The following is a 20590-nucleotide window of genomic DNA, read 5'->3' on the forward strand; positions in this document are numbered from 1 at the left end:
AAGTGTCGGACACTATCTCGGACACAAAGCATCTTAGCTTCACTCCTTGTGTTAACCTGCAACAGAGGGTGGACGCGAAGCTTCCACCTTATATTCCAAATATGATACATTTTTCTGCAACCTTTCCACTTCCAAACTACTCTCCAAACACTTCCAAACTCACCTAATGTAATAACCAGGCCAGTCATTTTGTGTATTTGAGCTCCCTTTCCCTATTTTATGCTTATTATATGTTTTTTGTTGTTATGTGACTTGCAGGGATGGTTCGTTTCATTTCGAGAAGGTTTTGGAGTGAATTGAAACACTTAGTTCTTTTGTTGGAAGCTTAGGTTATAAAAGTTGACAAAAGTTTGTCTTTTGTGTAAATGACCTCGAATTAGTGATTTGATGATTTTAGTAGGTTCGTATGATGATTTTAGACATAGGCGTATATTCGGATTTGGATTTGGACGTTACTAGGGAGTTTTTGTGCTACTTGCCTAAAGTTGGCAATTTGAAGATTTGGAGTGTTCCTAAGTTTGGCCAGGGATTGATTTTGGTGATATCAGATTCAAATTTTTAGTCACAGAAGTTGGAATAGGTTTGTTTTGACATTTGGGACTTGTGTGCAAAGTTTGGTTGTAATCCTAATAGGTTAGACTTGAATCGGACGCTTGGTTTGAAGTTTGAAGGTTCTTGAAATTAAGAGAAGTTCAATTTGTATTTTGGCCTTTTATTCATTGTTGTGATGTCATCGTATGTGTTTGGAGGCTTTGGATAGGTTTCGGTAGTCTTTATGGACTTGTTGGTTTGATTGGACGGGATTAAGGTGGTTCAGGTGAGTTTCGGACCAACCGAAGCATTATTGGAAGTCGTAGATTTTACTAGTGTGATGTCTTCTTCATGATTGCAGAGGTGGTCTCGTGATTGTGAAGTTCATTCTGGTGTTGGGAAGGCTTATACTTCATATTTGCAACAAGGGTGTCCCGGATGCAAGGTCGTGGTTGATTAGCCTTCATGTTCGCACCTAGGAGATCATATTTGCGTATGAGGTGGTAGGCTGGGGGAAGGCTAGAGATAATACTTCACATTTCGTGTGTGTGTGATTGCGTTTGCGTAGGTCTGGGGGAGATTGTTCATCGCAATCACAGGATAGATGCCGCATTCGTGGAGGGTTAATTTGAGGTAGTGCATGTCTGTGCTTCGCAAACGTTAGGCAGCGGTTGCCTTCGTGAAAGGTATCACTGGACAGACTTTTAAGTTTTATAATTTTGAGATTTTACTCATTCTCTCATATTTTGAACCCTAGAATTCATGATAGAGGTTTTGGAGAGCATTTTCTTAAGCCCCCATAAAATTTCCTAATGATTTAAGAATCTAAAGCATGCTCATGAGTTTCTTAACTACTGTTTTGTGAGACTATGGACTAGAACCAATTTAGATTGCCATGATACTAAGTTCTAGAGGTGTATTTGATGTGGTTTAGGTCTAAGGTAATCCCTAGGACTAAGCTAATTTGGAAACTATGTGACAGACTAAAGTTTTGAATGAGCTTACATATTACCCAATTTCAAACGAGCACAACTACCAAAGTATAAAGAGTTAGGGGGTGATCTACCTATTAAATAAAATCTCTTTGAGTCTAGTTTTTAATGCTTAAAGCTGTACATATTTTGGAAATTCCTATAGGAGGCTATGACATTTTGTATGAAGGCTGTCTAGCAGAAAAATCCAGAGCGCAGGCCAGTGTGTGGCGCCTCCTGTAGCACCCAAATCAGGAGCCATTTTTGGACCAACGCCCAAACCAGACTTTAAAAAGTTTATTTTGGTGATCTTTTTTTCCCATTTCACTTAGCCAATTTTTGGAGCACTTCTCCCCTCTCTCGAGATCCTCCAACTCCTCTTATCTTCAAGGTGAGTAATCCCCACTAGTTTAGTATTTTTATTCCATCAATTCCGCACTAAAATTAACTCAATCCACTATAAAATCATTAGATTTCCAAGGAATCTTCCCAAGAGCTCAAGTGAGGACTTTGAAATATTTACTCCCAAAAGATACTTCCATATTCTTGGACTTGCATTCAATGCTTAATAATGAATATATGAGTAGGAATTTAGATGTAGGACTTATGGGATGGTGATTGGAAGTCATGAATTCACCAATTAGAATTTTGAGAATTTGTAGAGAATAAAAAGTGATTTGTTTGATGAATTTGTTTGTTAGAGTGTATTGTAAGACATGAATATGTTGTTGGATGTCCTAAACCATCTAAATTTGGTTGTAGTATGAATTGGAGGGGAAAATAGGGGGTATTGGATGAAGAAATATCATTAATGAAGGTGGTAGAGAAATATGCACACTAGATGCTTGGCATAATGCCTAAGTGAGCAAAATGTAAAACATCCTTACTAATATTGGTACAATTGTATTGCATTGTAGTAGATTGAAGTTGTTTAGTGTAGTGGACTATTGTAGTATTATTAAGGGGAGAATTTGAGGTATGTTTGGCTAATTTCCTTTCATAGAATCGAATTTCATAAATTCCTTATAAACTCCAACTGTGGACTGTTCAAGTTCCTATTCCTATTATTCTGAATTGCTTCTGGTCATTAATTTATTCAAATGCTCATGTAGTCATGTCAAGATTCATTTGCCGTCATTATGCTCTCCTTTCAAAAATATCTCAAGTATGAGTGCTTTATAAAAATGCTTATGAGTTCAATTCATGATTTCAATTGCAAACGCTATGCTCTTCTCTTGAAGTTATTTCAAGTATTTTAAGATCTTATTTACTCATACATTTGTAGCCAAGATTTACCAACACTTTAAATATCTTTGATGTCTTTTAATAATCCACGACAAGTGAATGAAATAAAAGTATGAGGATGGAATGTTGCCGTTTTGTCAAAATGATAATGATGATGTATGTTCCAAGGGACAGATGGAAAGAAAAGGTTTTATGAAATGCTTTAAATAAAATGTTTTGGGAGTATTGTTACGTAACCGAGAAGGGATAGGTTGTAAAGGCCTGTAACCGAAAACTACACGTGGTGTTGTAGGAGATGATTGGGAGACAAATTCCATTCGCATTATGATGAGATACTTCCCCTTCAATTGGGATGGATTGACTGCTAGAAAAGACCATGTCGACCCGTATGGAATTGCGATGAGGCGGCCTAGCCAATCGGGCCGAGATCAGATGCCATACTACGCATATAGTGGTTTCACATAATCATGTCAGTCCACACAGATTGTGGTGGGGCGGCTTAGCCGATCGCGCTGAAATGGAGTCCATGCCATGGTGGTATGTTGGTAACTAATAATCTCCCAAACTAAGATGGTAATGTTTATTTGAGTATTTCACTCATGTTACACTTTTTCCCTGGTGTTTTAATATGGAATTTTCATTGCTATTGATTTTCCCCCTATTTCCATGCTTTTCTCTCCTCATGTTGACATTTTATTTCATGTGAGGGTACTTAGCTTTACATACTAGTACTATTACATACGTACTAGCGTCCCTTTTGTCGGGTACGCTGCATTTATAATTGATGCAGGTGGTACTCAACAGGCAGCAAAGATTCTTGATAGGAGCGTACCCTCCCTTCAGCGAATTTTGGTGAGCCCTACTCCATATGTGGGCCTTTATGTTGTATTGATCATCATACATTATTTTAAGGTATAGTTGAGGCCTTATCACTGACACTTCCATATTTTTCTCATGTTAGTCTAGAGGGTCCGTAGACACACTGTGGGTCATGTATGTATGGGGGAACTATAAATGTCGTTTTGTCATTTACTTCCACTTATAAACTATGGGTTGTATTATTTTGTTATCCATCAATAAAACTTCTCAATTAGCGGAATCAATGTTGTTTATCCCTATCTTCTCGGTTGACTATCTCATGTCTTTTCTACTTAAACTATTCATGGTCAAGGTTAGACAGTAGGCATCAATTTGGCTTGCTTGACTGGGTCACCTTGCTCAACCGCTGGTCCTACTCCCCAAGGTCGGGGTGTGACAAGCTTGATAGAGCCTAAGGATTTAAGTGTCCTAAGCTGTCTCGGAGCCCTATCTAGTAGAGTCCTTATCGGTGTGAAGTCGACCACATCTATAATTAGGAGACTACTTGGGCATGTAGGAATGTCACCCTTCTTGATACTCTAGATCGTGCGATAGAGCTTGATTATAAGACTGCCCTTTTAACTTGTGCATTATTCTATTTTTCAGTACATAGTGGCTAGGAAGAAAGCGAAGAGTAGTCAAAGGGCAAATGCCATCTCCAAAAGTGGAAGCTAATGTAGTGTCTGATTTTGTGGGTGAGCATACAGTGGGAGAAGGCACTCCTGCAGAGATTCCGGTTAGGAATGTACATATGCCTCCTCCAACTGGTACTCCATCTCCACCTCCAGCTTCTTTCTTCGGTCCTAGTGCTTCCAATGGCGACCTTAGGTGAGCCATTCAGTTGTTGACTCAGACAGTGGCTTCCTAAGCTCAGAGACTGAATGTTATATCTACTTCCTCCGGTTACTAAGGGGATTTAGCTATTTCTAGGGTGAACATATTCCTCCAGTTGGATCCTCTGGTATTCACGGATACTAAGCCCGAGGAGGATCCATGAAATTTTATTGATGAGATGCACAAGACCCTTCGTGTTATGCCTGCCATTGACACAGAAGTAGTGGAGTTGGCCTCTTATCACCTGAAGGAAGTGGCGTATACTTGGTATGAGTTGTAGGATGGGTGCTGAAAGGAACGGAACCCCTCTAGCAAAGTGGAACGAGTTAGTAGATGCTTTTATTGATCATTTCTTGCCTGCTGAGACTAGGTCAACTTGTGTCGCCGAGTTTGAGAATTTGAAGCAAGGTAATATGAGTGTGTGGGACTATATATGAAGTTCATGAATCATTCAAGGTATGGACCTTACATGTTGCCTACTATGGAGGCTAGGGTGCGCTGGTTTGTGCAAGGCCTTAGTCTTTTGGTTATTAATGAGGTTGCTACCACTACCTTGCATTTGACATGAATTATGGGAAGATGGTGGTGTGTGCTTCAAGGAAACTCAAGAACCATGAAAAGAATTATCCAACACATAACTTAGAGCTTAACGCAGTGGTGTTTGCATTGAAGATTGGGGATCATTATCTGTATGGGGTCCATATAGACATATTCACGGACCATAAGAATTTTAAATATATATTCAAGCAGAAGGAGTTGAATCTGAGGAAGAGAGATGGCTTGAACTACTTAAAGACTACGACATCGACATTCTCTATCACCCGTGAAAGGCTAATGTTGTGGCTGATGCTCTTAACTAGAAATCTATGTGTATTTTGGCTCATTTGGGGGCACACCAAAGGACGATGGCCAAGGAAATTTATCGGTTGTCTAATTTTGGAATCCATCTCGCTGACTCAAGCGACGGTAGGGTGATTGTACAAAATAGAGCCGACTTATCGCTGGTAGTGAAAGTTAAGGAAAAGTTGTACGATGACCCGTTATTGGTGCAATTGAAGGAGGGAATTAATAAAGACAAGACTGGCTTTTTCACTTGGTATGAATGATGGTACTTTAAGGTAACAAGGGCGATTGTGTGTTCCAAATGTAGATGGTCTTCGAGAGAGAATCATGACCGAGGTTCACAGTTCCGAGTATTTCGTGCACACAGGCTCTATGAAATTATATCATGACCCCAAGGAAATCTATGGGTGGAATGAAAAAGGATATAATGGACTTTGTGGCTAGATGCCCAAATTGGCAGCAAGTGAAGGCCGAGCACCAGAGGCTCAATGGTTTGGCGTAGAATATAAAAATCCCAATGTGGAAGTGTGAGATGATCAATATAGACTTTGTGGTAGGTCTACCTCACGCACCTTGTAAGTTTGACTCAATTTGGGTGATTGTGGACCAAATCACGAACATGGCACACTTATTGCATGTTAAAGCCACTAACACTGCAGAACACTATGTCCGGCTGTATATCAATGAGATAGTTAGGTTGCATGGAACTCCAGTTTCCATCATCACGAACTGAGGAGTGCAATTCACCGCTAACCTTTGGCAAAAATATCTGCAAGGTTTGGGTACTCAGGTGAATCTTAGTATAGCTTTCCATCCACAAACCGATGGTCAAGTTGAGCAAACTATATAGACACTTGAGGATATGTTGCGTGCATCCATTCTTGACTTCAAGGGTAGCTGGGATGATCATTTTTCGCTCATAGAATTTTCCTACAACAGTTATCATGCCAGCATCATGATGACGTTCAAAGCTCTATATGGTAGGTGATGTAGATCCCCTATTGGTTGGTTTTAAGTAGGAGAAGCAAAATTAATAGGGCCAGACCTCATGCATCAAGCTATGGATAAGGTCAAGTTAATTAAGGAGCGGCTAAAAATTGCTCAGAGCTGCCATAAGTATTATTCAAATGCGCGGCGGGGAGGTTTGGTGTTCAACAAAGATGATTGGGTGTTCCTGAAAGCCCTCTATGAAAGGCATTATGCGATTTGGAAAGAAAGAAAAATTAAGCCCTAGATTAGACCTTATAGAATCTTGCAAAAGGTTGGCCAAGTGTCTTATAGGCTTGAGTTAGCGCTAGAGTTGTCCTTAGTGCACCCGGTATTTCACGTGTCTATGTTAAAAAGTAATTGGGGATTCATCCCTCGTTGTGCTTGTGGAGACTATTGAAGTAAATAAAGGCTTGACCTATGAGGAGGTTCATGTTGCTCTGCTCGGCAGACAAGGTCGTAAGTTGATGAATAAGGAGATTGCCTCCGTCAAAGTACTATGGAGAAACCATCAGGTCGAAGAAGCCACCTGGAAAGTAGAGGAGAATATGAAGAATAAATATCCCCATTTGTTTGTAGAACCACCTAGTTATGTTTAGAATAATGTTAGAAGTTTACTTTTCTATGAGATATGTTCTAGATCGGTACAACTTATGCTAAGATGTACATAATGTTATTGCTAGTGTTGTTTCCACGTTTGTGAATGATGGTAGGCAATAATTACTTATTTTAGTCGCTTATTGCACTCTAATTCACTGCACTTTAATTATGTTGAGAATTAATTGGTAGTGTTTTGCATTTATTGTGTGTTTTATGCCTTGTAGGAGTGATTCCGAGCTATGTAGATATTATGGAGCTAATTCGAGCTGTTTGGAGTTTGAAGTCTGAGTAAAAGCCCAGAGGATTAAGTTGGGATCATGTTCGAGGGTCGAGGACCAAGTCTGGATGTCAAAACGCAAGTGAAAAGCCGTACTCTGAGAAAATCCTACAGCCGCGGTGCATGGGGCGATGCAGCTGTACAAAAATTGCTTGTTTCAAAAGTGCAAGTCCCCTGATAATCCCCACTACTACCCTGCTTGGCGCGTCGTCCCATGCGGCATGCATGTGTATTTCTTACAGAGTAATTTTCCTATTTCGGCGAGAAAAGGGTAATTTCGCCTAGGCCCGACCCACCTTTGTATAAATACATGGAAAATTGTTATTTCCTAGACTTTTGACATATTTTAGACCTAAGGAGGCTAAAGAGGAGTGGGAAGAACACGAGCGCAAGGATTTCATCATTCATTCCTCACTTAAGACCCAAGTTTGGATCGTTTTATATTTTCCTATATTTTAAACATATTTGTGATGAATTATAAATATGGAGTAGTTACATTTAGGGTTTGATGGATTGGGTGTATTGATGATTGTTTGTGGAATATAACTCTAGTTTTATGTATTGAATTATTTTGGATGATTTAATTATTGCATCTACATTCACTAGTTCTTGTAATCGATAGAGGCATAACTTGTGATATCTTTGCATTATATTGTTGGTTGAGTTCATTAATTCTTTTTAGTAATAGAAAGAGGCTAGTTGAATCAGTGATTAAACCTAGTTAGGAGGATAATCGAGAGAGGTTCTCCTAAAGACCAATCCATTACGAATATATCTTCATCGAGCTTAAATTGGTTGATCTTGTGAGGTTAAGACTTAATCGAGAGAGGAGTTTTTGCTAAACGTTTGAAGTAATAATTTAGTGAATTCGAGAGATTCACTTGAACATTAGAAGCGAATTATTTAGAGTTAGATCCCAAACAATTATCTTGCACCTATCCAATAAAAACCCTTTCTTCTCCCACTGATAACGTTCTTTGCTTACTCCTTGTTTTGATTGTCATTAGTCAATAGCTTTAGATTCTTAGTTAATTTTAGTTAGACATCTTATAACTCTCAACTGTTGATCATCTTGGATAGCAATTGAGGTAGAAACTACGAGAATAATGTTTAAATCTAATCCATGTGAATACGATATTATACTATACTATATTTGATTAGTGAGCAAAATTTAAGTGTGTGTTTTGCGCTCATCAAATTTTGGAGGCGTTGCCAGAATTGGCAATCAATAGTGTTTGAAATAGTTTGTCGTGCTAATTTAGGAATTTTTTTATTTTAAATTTTTTTTTACGGTTGGTGTTCCTTGATTGTGTGTAGGTTACATGTTAAGATTGGTGTATGACTCAAGCTTTTGCGAAAGAAGTGCTACCATATGAGCCAAAGTTAGAAAAACAACTACGACAGGTGAGGAAAGAAAGAGATCTCATCGAGAAGTTAGAAAATGTTGGGCAATCCTCAACCCAAGAAACTATGGCCAAAAACGGTGATGATAATATCGATTTGGCTGCAAGAGAGGCAACCCAACAACGAGAAAAAGCTACACGGAATGCTGAGGAAGCAGCTATTATAGATGCATAGATTATTTATGAAGAAAAGAGTGGTCGGAGAATTGCTCAAAATCAACCCTTGGTTGTAGATTAGTTTGGAAATATAGCTCCCGTCCTGGGAGATCACTAGGCGATTATGCAAGACCGGTCTATAACCAAGGATTGTCAAGTGTTAGACCACCTCCAATTGTAGCTAACAATTTCGAGTTGATGCAAGGGTTGCTTCAAACCCTTCAGAACTGTTGTGTTTTTAGAGGTACGATGAACGAATATCCAAACACACATCTGATGGACTTAGATGAGATTATGAACACCTTTCAATACAATGGGGTGTCACAGGATTCAGTCTACTTAAGGGAATTCCTCTTTACACTCAAAGATGATGCAAAGTATTGGCTTCAAAGCTTGCCCATGGGATCAATTAGAACATGGGATAAGATGACCAGAAATTTCTTGAAAAATATTTCTCATTAGCTAAAGTGGGCAAGTTTAGAAGAGAAATCCATAGCTTCTGCCAGAAAGAGACTGAAACTATTTTTGAAGCATGGGAAAGGTTTAAGGAGATAGTCAGAAAGTGTCAACATAGCAGAATTTGAACTCTGGATGCAACTCCAGGACTTTTGGGATGGATTGACACCAGCCTCACATAGAACATTGAGCAATGCAGCTGTAGGCCCGTTGATGAAGAAGACTCCAAAGGAAATAGTTATAATTCTTGATGAGTGATCTGAAGATGCAAATCAGTAGCCCTCAAAGAGTGCTAAAAGTAGAAAATCAACTGGTGTCCACCAAGTTGATACTAATACATCTGTGTAGGTACAACTTGATTCTATGGCCAAACAAATACGAAAGCTGACCTTAGCCTCGATACAAAATGAGCCTCACGCTGTTTGTAATATATGCGAAAGAGGATAATCTACTCATGAGTGTCAAGCCTCAACTAAGGAAGTGAATGATGTGGGAAATTATAATGTAATGGGTTAGTGTTACCCCGGTTTTTCATGGAGTTCACCTGGGGGTAGTACGAGTGCTTGGCAATAGAACAACCCCAAACACCAGGGACAAGGAGCTCCGAGTTTTATGAATCAGCAAAGGCAGCAATTTCAGCCTCAACAGCCTACTCAGTCTAGCATGGAAGATCTAATGAAGGCTTTTATTATCAAAACTGATGAGAGACTTGAAGCTCATAGCTTAGCTATACAGAAACATGGTGCAACTATCAAAGAACTAGGCACGGGTTTTCGAAACCTGGAAAGACAGATTAGGCAGCTAGCCACTCTATTGTCTGAGAGGATTCTAGGAGCTCTTCCTGCTGATACTGAAAGAAATCCCAAAGAAACAGTGAATGTTGTAACTTTGAGATGTGGGCAAGTGTTGAAAGAACTCACCCCAATCCAAAAAGTTGGTGAGACTTGAAAAAGAAAGTGGGGAGCAAATGAAAAGTGATGTTGATAAGAAGAAGAAAGGTCAGATGAAAGCTGAGAAGAAAAAGAAGGATGAAAACTCAAGAAGGGAGAAACCTGAGGAGAGCAAGTATATGCCTGCTCTACCATTTCCGCAAAAGCAAAGTAGAGAAAAGTTGGACAAGCAGTTTGGGAGATTTCTGGATGTGCTGAAACAAGTTCATGCAAACTTACTATTCACATAAGTGCTCTCACATATGCCTGTTTATGCCAAATTATTGAAAGACATCCTTACGAAGAAAAGGAAGATAGAGGAAACCTCAGTGGCCAAGCTTACAGAGCATTGCAATGCGATATTGCAAAATAAACTCCTATAAAAGTGTGGAGATCCAGGGAGTTTTACTATACCTTGCTCTGTAGTAACTATTCATTTTGATAAATTCTTATGTGATTATGGTGCTTCAATTAATTTAATGCCTCTGTCTATCTACAGGAAATTGGAGAAGGAAATTGTAGAGATAAGGTCTGCACCCATATCCTTGCAGTTGGCAGATTGCCACCAAATGACCATAATACCCAAGGGGATAGTGGAAGACGTGTTAGTTCGGGTGGATAAATTCGTATTTCATGTGGATTTTATAGTGGTGAATATGGAGGAAAACAAGGAGGTTCCCCTCATCCTAGGAAGACCATTCTTGGCAACGGGTAGATCTATATTAGATATACATGAGAGAAAAATCATGCTTAGAGTGGGTGAGGAGACTAAGACTTTTGAGATGAATATAGCAAATGGGGCACAAAAAGAAAAAGTAGCTGCAAGTGTTGAGTGGATAGTGAAGGGCTCGAAAGAGAAGGCTATGGTGAGGGAGAAAGATAAGTGTGGGGTGTACCCCAAGAAGGCTGAGAAGATGTTGTTTGCATGGATGTGTGCTTTAGTTCGGGCGAGAGGAATGGATCCCGACTTCGATTCCGACCTGACTAGATGTTCAGGGAAGTTTCCTTTATCTTATGCTTTTTAATTATGTGTCATAGGTACATGCCATATGTATGTTTGTATGTATATGTGTTTATTTTGTTAGTTTTAGTAGTTGTAGTAGATAGAGAAAATTGAAAAAAAAACATTAAAATTTTAAAAAAAAATCATTTTTTCCCGAATTCATCGACAGGTTTCTTGAGGGATTAAAGTCGAAGGTAAAAGACAAAAAGATTTTCTTTTGTTAGGTAGTGTAACAAGTTCCCCTTGGTTTTTCTTTGTGTTGCGGTTCTTTTTCAAGAGTTTTATTTGAACCAGGTGTACTTAGTTTTTTTTAGGATCAGGAAACCTTGTGCTATGATTTGAATAGAAGGCAATATCTCTTGACTTTATTATGTCTTGAGAATAGTGAGTGTTTTAGTTGTGATGCTTAGGCCCAATTTTTGACTCTTGTATAAGTACCTTAAATTGTATGATCTTAACTTTACTTAACTGCTTTGACTAAAGTGTCTTGATAGTCTGATACTGAGTGAGTTATGTGCCATGTGTGCATGAGGTTTTATATTATTCATTGTCTTGCATTTGATGTTTAGAACTTGCCCCGTGTGTTTGCAAAGCAAAATAGTAGTTTTATTCAGTCTTGAAAGTGATATAGGTGTTTCTTTGTTGAGCCAGTTATATGCTTCTACCCACATAATTGTTATGTATCTTAGTTAACCCCTTTGAGCATGTAATCCTATTTTGGCAACCACATTACAAGCCTTACCCATTCGTTTGAAGTGACCATCTATTTGAACTTTTTACCTCTTGTGTGCACTTGAATTTTTTATGAACTTTGTAAAAGTTAAAGTGTGGGGTGGTGGTTTCGTTTTTGAGTGGAACCATTAAAATAGGAGAAAGGTGCATTGTTTTGAAAAAGAAAGATCCACTTGAATCGAAAAGAGCAGCAAAAAAATAATAAGTGTATGATTGTGAAAAATATTCCTTGATAGTGGTAATTCTTGATGTAATTGTGCTTAAAGAATTAGGGAGTTGATGTATATTGATGTGAAGATGGAGTTATGGTTTGACATAAGTATGGGGTTTTGAACGATTAAGTACATGTATTAAAGTGCTTAGGAAGGTGTGGTCACTCTTATATCCAAATGTATCCTATCTATCCCGCAGCCTACATTACAACCAAATGAAGTCCTACTTGATCCTTGACTGAATGACCTTAATTAGTAGAGTAGTACACTACGTGCAAGCCTATGGTACATCGTTTGTGGCACATGAATATTGTTTCTAAGAGTGAGAGAATTCTTTCAATATTGAGTTCCTAATTGCTCTTAATTTTATTATGTGTGGAATTACTCTCTATCGTTATATGAGTGGCACTTGATTCATAAAGGAAAGGTAATGTTTGACCTCTGTGTTAGAGTAAGTGAGCGGGTTATAAAAATTCTTGGTGCTTTTGAGTCAAATCTTGAGGCGAGCATGTTACGATATTGTACTTAATGGTAGACTATAATTACGTATTAGAATCGCTTATTGCACTTTAATTCACTGCACTTTAATTGTGTTGCGTTTTAATTGGTAGTGTTTTGCACTTATTGTGTGTTTTATGCCTTGTAGGAGTGATTCCAAGCTATATAGATGTTATGGAGGTAATTCCATCTATTTGGAGCTTTGAAGTTTGAGTAAAGCCCAAGGAATTAAGCAGGATCGTATTCGGGGGTCAAGGACCAAGTCTGGACGTCAAAACACAAGCGAAAAGCCGTATTCTGAGAAAATCCTATAGCCACGGTGCGTGACGCGGCGCGTGGGGAATCGTGGCTATACAAAAGCTGCTTGTTACAAACGTGCAAGTCCCCTTGATAATACCCATTGCTGTCTCGCTTGGCGCGTCGCCCCATGCAGCACGCCTGTGCATTTTTTACAGAGTAATTTTTCGATTTTTGCTAGGAAAGGGTGATTTCATCTAGGTCCGACCCTACTTGGTATAAATACATGGGAAAACATTATTTCTTTGACTTTTGACATATATTAGACCTAAGGAGGCTAAGAAGGAGTGGAAAGAACACAAGCACAAGGATTTCATCATCCATTCCTCACTCAAGACCCGAGTTAGATCGTTTAATATTATCCTATACTTTAAACATATTTGTGATGAATTACTCTGTATCTATGGGGTAGTTACCATTAGGGTTTGATGGATTGGGTGTATTGATGATTGTTTGCAGAATATAACTCTAATTTTATGTATTGAATTGTTTTGGATAATTTAATTGTTGCATCTATATTCACTAGTTCATGTAATCGACAGAGGCAAAACTTGTGATATCTTTGCATTATATTGTTATTTGAGTTCATTAATTCTTCTTAGTAATCGAAAGAGGCTAGTTGAATCAGTGATTAAACCTAGTTAGGAAGATAATCGAGAGAGGTTCTCCTAAAGATCAATCCACTATGAATTCTTGCATATCTTCACCGAGCTTAAATTAGTTCATCTTGTGAAGTTAAGACTTAATCGAGATAGGAGTTTTATCTGAACACTTGAACTAATAATTAAGTTAATTTGGGAGACTCACTTGAACATTAGAAGCGAATTATCTGGAGTGAGATCCCAAACACTTATCTTGCACCAATCCCATCAAAACCCTATCTTCTCCCATTGATAACCTTCTTTGCTTATTCCTTGTTTCGATTGTCATTACTCAATAGCTTTAGATTCTTAGTTAATATTAGTTAGACATATTATAACTCTCAATTGTTGATCATCTTGGATAGCAATTGAGCTACAAACTACGAGAATACTATTTAAATCTAGTCCCTGTGTATATTATACTATACTATATTTGATTAGCAAGCAGAATTTAAGTGTGTGTTTTGCGCTCGTCAATGATGCTTCATTGAGCTATGGGTGTGTTGTTCGGATTGATTTTTGTGGTTCTCTAACAGGCGGATAGGCCCAAATATAGGGAAAATTCTGCCAAGATTTTTGGAAATTTAAGGAGTTAGTCAAATTTTGAAACACCAAGGATTGAGGGTAATTTATGAAGGATTAAAATGATGGTTTAGGATTAATGAGGATATAGCTAGGTCTTGTAAGTTCATCGGGAAGTCGATTAAGGTTTGAGAAACTAAAGAAGATGAATAAGTAGCAAAAAAAACTAAGTACTCGTTCTAAGGATGAAGAATGCTAAGATCCAACATTCGAGGACGAATCCCAAGTGGGGAAGAATGTAAGGCCCCTTTAAGATCTCCTCAGTCCCTGCTCGGGAAGGTGCTCTAGCTACACCATGTGCCCCTCCTTATCCTCTACCCTGGCCCTGGCCTCTCGCGACTCTAGTAGGGGGTGGGTGTCCGATCGTCGGATCTAGTAGTGGGACTCCTCACCATCTATGAGAGAATAGAAAGACAAAGATTCAGATTTCGAAGTCAATAAATTTGCTTGATAAGGAATCAAAGAAGCGGATTTTTCCTAACAGTTTCGCAGCCTCTCGAAGATAAGTACAGACATCTTCGTACCAATCTGCAAGACTCTACTAAACCTGCTTATGACTCGCAAAACCTATGAACCTAGAGAACTGATACCAACTTATCATGACCCTAATTTCCCACCTTAGGATGTCATGATGACACATAGTCTCTAAGACTAGGTAAGCCTAACATGCATACAGAAATACCACCGCATGCGTATCAATATCACAACACAATCAGAACTCGCACTACAAGTGCCCATATGCCACATCTTGCTACAAAGTCAACAATATCGATGTTTCCACAACAAATAACCCATGGCTCAACAAGAAAGATATCTCAACAATTAACAACTTCACTTCAATGTAATTAATGGCTTTTACAACTTCAACACCAATAACTCAACAAGAAGATATTTCATGAAATACAACTCTAAGTAAAGTAATTCAACAATTAAAGAAGTAACAAGACAATAAGGAAGGCAATAACATCAACTAAAGCATATAAGAGAAAAATAACAATGTAGAACAATTATTAACAATATCAAATAAAGAGTGTAAGGGTAGATTAACACATGTGAGGGTAGATTAACAATGAAAGATATAACATGTTATGACAATTCAATTAAAGGTATGGAAAGAGTTTAAATAACCTAAACCAGCCAAATACAACATTTAGCCCTTATATACACTCGTCACCTCGCGTACACGTCTTCCACATAACACAAATAGCACGTTCAACCCAAATCCTAAGGAGTAGATCCCCCACACAAAGTTAGGCAGGATACTTACCTCAAACAAGCTAAATCAACCCACTAGTAAGCCTTTCCCGCGAATATCCAACTCTGAACAGCTCGAGTCTAGACAAAATAACTTAATACCATAAATACAAACCATAGAAAACGATTGTGTATAATAAAGTTGCAATCTTTAAAGAAAATCAAAAAGTCAACTCAAAAGGTCTACCCGGGGCCCGCTTTTCGGAAGCTGACAAAATTTACAAAATCAGAACATCTATTCTGATATGAGTCCAACCATACTAATATTATCCAATTCTAACCTCAAATCAACATTCAAACCCTCAATTTATAGTTTAGGAAGTGTTCGCTATATTCTCCAATTTCTTCAACTCAAAACACTAATTAAATAATAAAAACAATGGTGGGATCATTAATAATAAGAAAATATGAGTGAAAAATACTTACCCCAATCCAATCCTTGAAAATGCCCTCCAAATTCGCCCAAAATCGAGCTCTCTAACTCACAATGTGAAAATGGAACAAAACCCTCTATCTCCACTATTTTTGCCCAGTTATTCCGCTTTTGCAAACATTTGGTCGCTTCTACGTCTCTGCAGATGTGGCCACACTAAAGCCCAGCAATTTATGCTTCTACGGACCAAAAGCGCTTCTATAGAGAATACTCATACCTGCGGTCCCAAGCCATTAGGCAAAACTCTGCTTCGGCAAAAGATAACCGCATATGCGATTGTGCACCTGCGCATGAACCTCCGCACCTACGAACACAGTTCACCAAGCATAATCTCGCTTCTGCAGCTCAAAGGCCGCCTGCGGTGCCACACCTGCGGCCATACCATTGCAAGTGCGATTTCATAAGAACTCAACAGGCATTGAAAATCTTCGAAGGCCAAAACAAATCCGGATTCAATTCAAATCACAACTCGGGCCCCCGGGACCCCGTCCAAACATACCATTGATAAATGATGAAAAGTGCATATTTTTTAGTATATTTGCATATTATCTTGTGTGAGTCGCGAGAGATTACGTGATTTTTGAAGTGAAATATGCTCATTATATATTTTTTAAGTGTAGGAATGATTTTGGATGATAAATGATCAAAAAATAACAATTTGACACAAAAGGAAGAGATGGAAAGAATTGAGAGCTCGTCCAATCTCGTGCATGGCACGAAGATGGACGTGAAAGAGGAGAAAACTGAAGGCACAAAATAGTGAAGTGAATCGAAGGCACGGATCTCTTCGTGAAATGAAAAAATTTCAAAAGCTAAGTCTGCATCCATGGGCGCGCGACACGCGAAGGCAGACACGAATTTTAGCTCTCCTATCCGAGATTGGATGGGATTGTATTGGACGTCCCTCCACCCTACCTAGGTTATATAAATACACGCTAAACAGATTTTTATAGAATTGTTTGAGTATGAGACACTATTGTAGGGTTACACAACGCCTTTGGAGGCAAGAATCCACTAGGAGTAAGGAGGAAGATTCAACCACGAGTTTTTCCTTTCTTCTTCATGTTTATAATTGTTGGTTATGAATTTTAGTATTGTATTTTCACATACTACTATGAGTAGCTAATTTATTATTTAGGGTTTTGATAGAACCATTTGGAGGATGAATTCTTGTTAAGATTGAATATAATTTAGCTTTTGAATTTCTTTACTAGTTCAACTACGTGCTTATTTTTGTTGATTGAATGGCCATCAATTGACTGTGCATATTTATTATGAATTGCTTGGGAAATAGTACATATTTAGGTAGTTGTTGAACAACATCACTCCTAACGTATACGAGGAATTAATACGGCAGGTTTAAAGGTGGGTTTAGAAATAACAAAGCCTTGACGTGTTCATAGTGAGCGGTAAGATTGTACCAGCTAGCATAGTTCTGAAGAATATATCTAGTAAATTATGGTAGTTGCTTGGGAGAGAATTATGATACCCGAAGTGCTCACGATCAGTAGAGAATAACTAGGTAAAATTATAGGAGACGTAGTGGGAAGGATTTCGACAATTGAGGAAATCATAACTCGAGACATCCTTAATCTTGTCTCCAACCCTAGTATCTTTAATTATTAATTCACTCCTTTAATTTGTTGGTTAATTAGATAGACATAAGAATTTTTATATTTATAACTTAGGAATTGTTCAAACTTGTCTTCTTGGTGATAGTGAATAGTTGTAGATAAACCTTAGTTCTTTGTGGGATTCGACTCCGAACTTTTAGACCAGATTATATTTGCAGCTACCGCTTATTCTTTTTAGGACTAGAGTTGGGCGTGATCAACCATCAAGTCTCAAAACACATAACAAAGCTACTCGTGGCCTAAAATTACAACAACAATATCAAATCTACGAATCGCACACCAATTCAAGCCTATTGAACTAATGAACCTCTAACTTCTAAAACTAATGTCGAACCATACCAAACCAATTTCGAATGACCTTAAATTTTCCAGACCAGTCCCAAATCACACAATAGACCTATACCAACTCCCGAAATCACAATCTGGACCCGATAGTCAATCCTTAGTCAAACTTTCAACTTTCCAACTTTCGCCAAAATGCCTCAAACCAACCAATGGACCTAGACATATGACTAAGTCCAAGAATATCATACGAAGCTATTGGAATTATCAAAACTCCATTTCGGAGTCGTCTATACAAAAGTCAAACTCCAGTCAACTTTTTCAACTTAAGCTTCCAACTTTGGGACTAAGTATCCCAATTCACTCCAAAACTCACCCGAAACCAAACCAACCACCCCGACAAGTTACATAATCACAATTTAACATAGAGGAGGTAATAAATAGGGGAACAAGGCTAAAATACTAAAGACGATTGGTTGGGTCGTTACACATTTATTCCATGTTATATCTTGTTACATGCTTTAATTGCTACATGTCTTTACTTGTTATTTATGCCCTTACTTGTTACCGACCATTTATTTGTTATGTGTTTCTATTTATTCGTTCCTTGTTTATTATTTGCTTTACCTACTATATGTTCTCACCTGTATGAAGTGGACGTCTTTAATGTTTCACGCATTTACCTACCTTTATTGCCTTTACATGTTACTTGTTGCAATTTATTATGTTATATTCAATTGTTTGTGCCCTTGGCTATTCTTTCGTTAATGACTTGTTGGGGTTCATGTTTTCCTACGATGTGAGGATACTTTATGGATTTGAGTTGTTGGGTGTTCTCTATTTCTACTCGTATTTCCATCATAATTTATACGCTCTAGTTCCTTTTTATGTTGTGATTTTGGAGTTGGTTGAGTTGTTAATGTTAATGAAATTATATTTTGAACGGGTTGTACGCTGCAACAAAATGGAAATAAAATGATATTGGGATTGGGTTACTCGCTGCAACAGATATTGAAATGATATTGTGATTGGGTTACTCACTGCGACAGATGTTGTTCTGGTAATAGGTCGGGTTGCATGCTGCTACAGGGAAATTTTGTGTTGTAACTATTTGTAGCTATGGTGTTTTGTTTTTCATACTGTGATATGAGATTACGATATGATGTTATTCTGGGGCCCTGTATTATTGACCTTATGGTCCCATTCTTATGAATTTATCTGATTTCTCTATATTTCTGTTGTCTTCTATTTGTTACTCGTACAAGTTTATAGTGATTGTCTTGTCATAGCCTCATCACTACATCGTCGAAGTTAGACTCGACACTTACAGAGTACATAGGGTCGGTTGTACTCATACTACACTTCTGCACTTCTTGTGCAGATCCCAGAGTTGGACTTAGCAGTATAGAGGAGATTGCTTGGACAAGATCTATCTAGGAAACTTGAGGTAGAGCTACACGACGACATTCGCAGTCCCTGAAGTCCCCTTCTTATCTTGTTTACTATATATTTAATTTCGGATAGTTGTGTTTCATTTCAGACTTTATTTGTAGCATTCTAGTCACTCATGCACTTATGGCTCCAGATTTCTGGGATTAGCATAGATAGCGTTACTTATGGTTGTATTATATATATTTCAGAGTACTTCAGCCTTTAATTCTTAATATTTTGCTTTTAAATTGTTAAACCGGCTCATTTTTTAGCTAATGTTGGCTTGCCTAGCAAACAAATGTTAAGCGTCATCACGGTCCCGTGGTTAGGATTTTGGATCGTGACAAGTTATGAGTTCAATTCATGATTTTCAATTGCAACCACTATGCTATTTTGTTAAAGTTATTTCAAGTATTTTAAGCTCTTATGTACTCATGAATTTGAAGCCAAGGTTTACCAACACTTTAATGATTTTGGATGTCTTTTAATAGTCTACAAAAAGAGAATGAAATGAAAGTATCAGGATGGAATGTGCCCCTTTTGTCAAAATGAGAATGATGATGTATGCCCAAGGGACAAATGAAAAGAAAAGGTTTTATGAAACGATTAAATAAAATGTTTTGGGAGTATTGCTATGTAATCAAGTAGGTATAGGTTGTAAATACCTATACCCAACAACTATAGGTACTAGTGTAGGAGAAGATTGGGCAACAAATTCCCTTTGCATTATGATGAGATATGTTCCCTTAATTGGGATGGATTGATTGCTAGCAAAGACCACATCAACCCACACGACATTGTGAAGAGACGACATAGTCGGTTTGTCTGAAATTGGATGTGTTTCCGCACAAATGGTGACTTTAGACACGTCAATCCACACACATTGTGGTGGGATGGCTTAGCAGCTCGGGTGGAGATCGGACTCCATGCCATGGTGGGTATGTCGGTAACTAAAAATCTCCCAAACTAAGATGTTAATGTTTATTTATGGATTTCACTCATATTACGCTCCCCCCCTTATGTTTTAACATGGCATTTTCATTACTATTGATGTTCTCCCTATTTGCCTGGTTTTCTCTCCTCGTTATGACATTTCATTCCATATGACGGTACTTAGCTGTACATACTAGTACTATCCCATATGTACCCTTTTTGTCGGGGACGCTACATCATTAATGGATATTGGTGGTACCTCAGCAGATGACACAGATTCTTGATAAGAGCATGCCCCCCCCAGCAGATTTTGGTGAGCCCTAATCTATATCTGGGACCTTATGTTGTATTGATCATCGTACATTATTTTGCGGTACATCTGTGGTCTTGTCAACGCTACTTTCATATTTTTCTCATGTTAGTCTAGAGGCCACGTAGACACTGTTGGTCATGTATGTATGGAGGAACTATAAATGTCATTTTGTTATTTACTTACACTTATAAACTACGGGTTATATTATTTTGTCATCCATCTATGAAACTGCTTAATTAACAGAATCGATGGTTT

At 38.1% G+C, this 20590-nt stretch overlaps 1 non-coding gene across 1 annotated transcript; it reads right to left on the reverse strand.

Annotated features, from left to right (window-relative positions):
* Nucleotides 1-9178: 9178 nt before the first annotated feature.
* On the reverse strand, nt 9179-9285 carry LOC138886697 (small nucleolar RNA R71). Its single transcript, XR_011405740.1, has one exon. It is a non-coding gene; the product is annotated as a small nucleolar RNA R71 (small nucleolar RNA).
* Nucleotides 9286-20590: the final 11305 nt, after the last annotated feature.

The sequence above is a fragment of the Nicotiana sylvestris genome, chromosome 2 (assembly GCF_000393655.2).
Source record: "Nicotiana sylvestris chromosome 2, ASM39365v2, whole genome shotgun sequence".
NCBI classification, from domain to species: domain Eukaryota; kingdom Viridiplantae; phylum Streptophyta; class Magnoliopsida; order Solanales; family Solanaceae; genus Nicotiana; species Nicotiana sylvestris.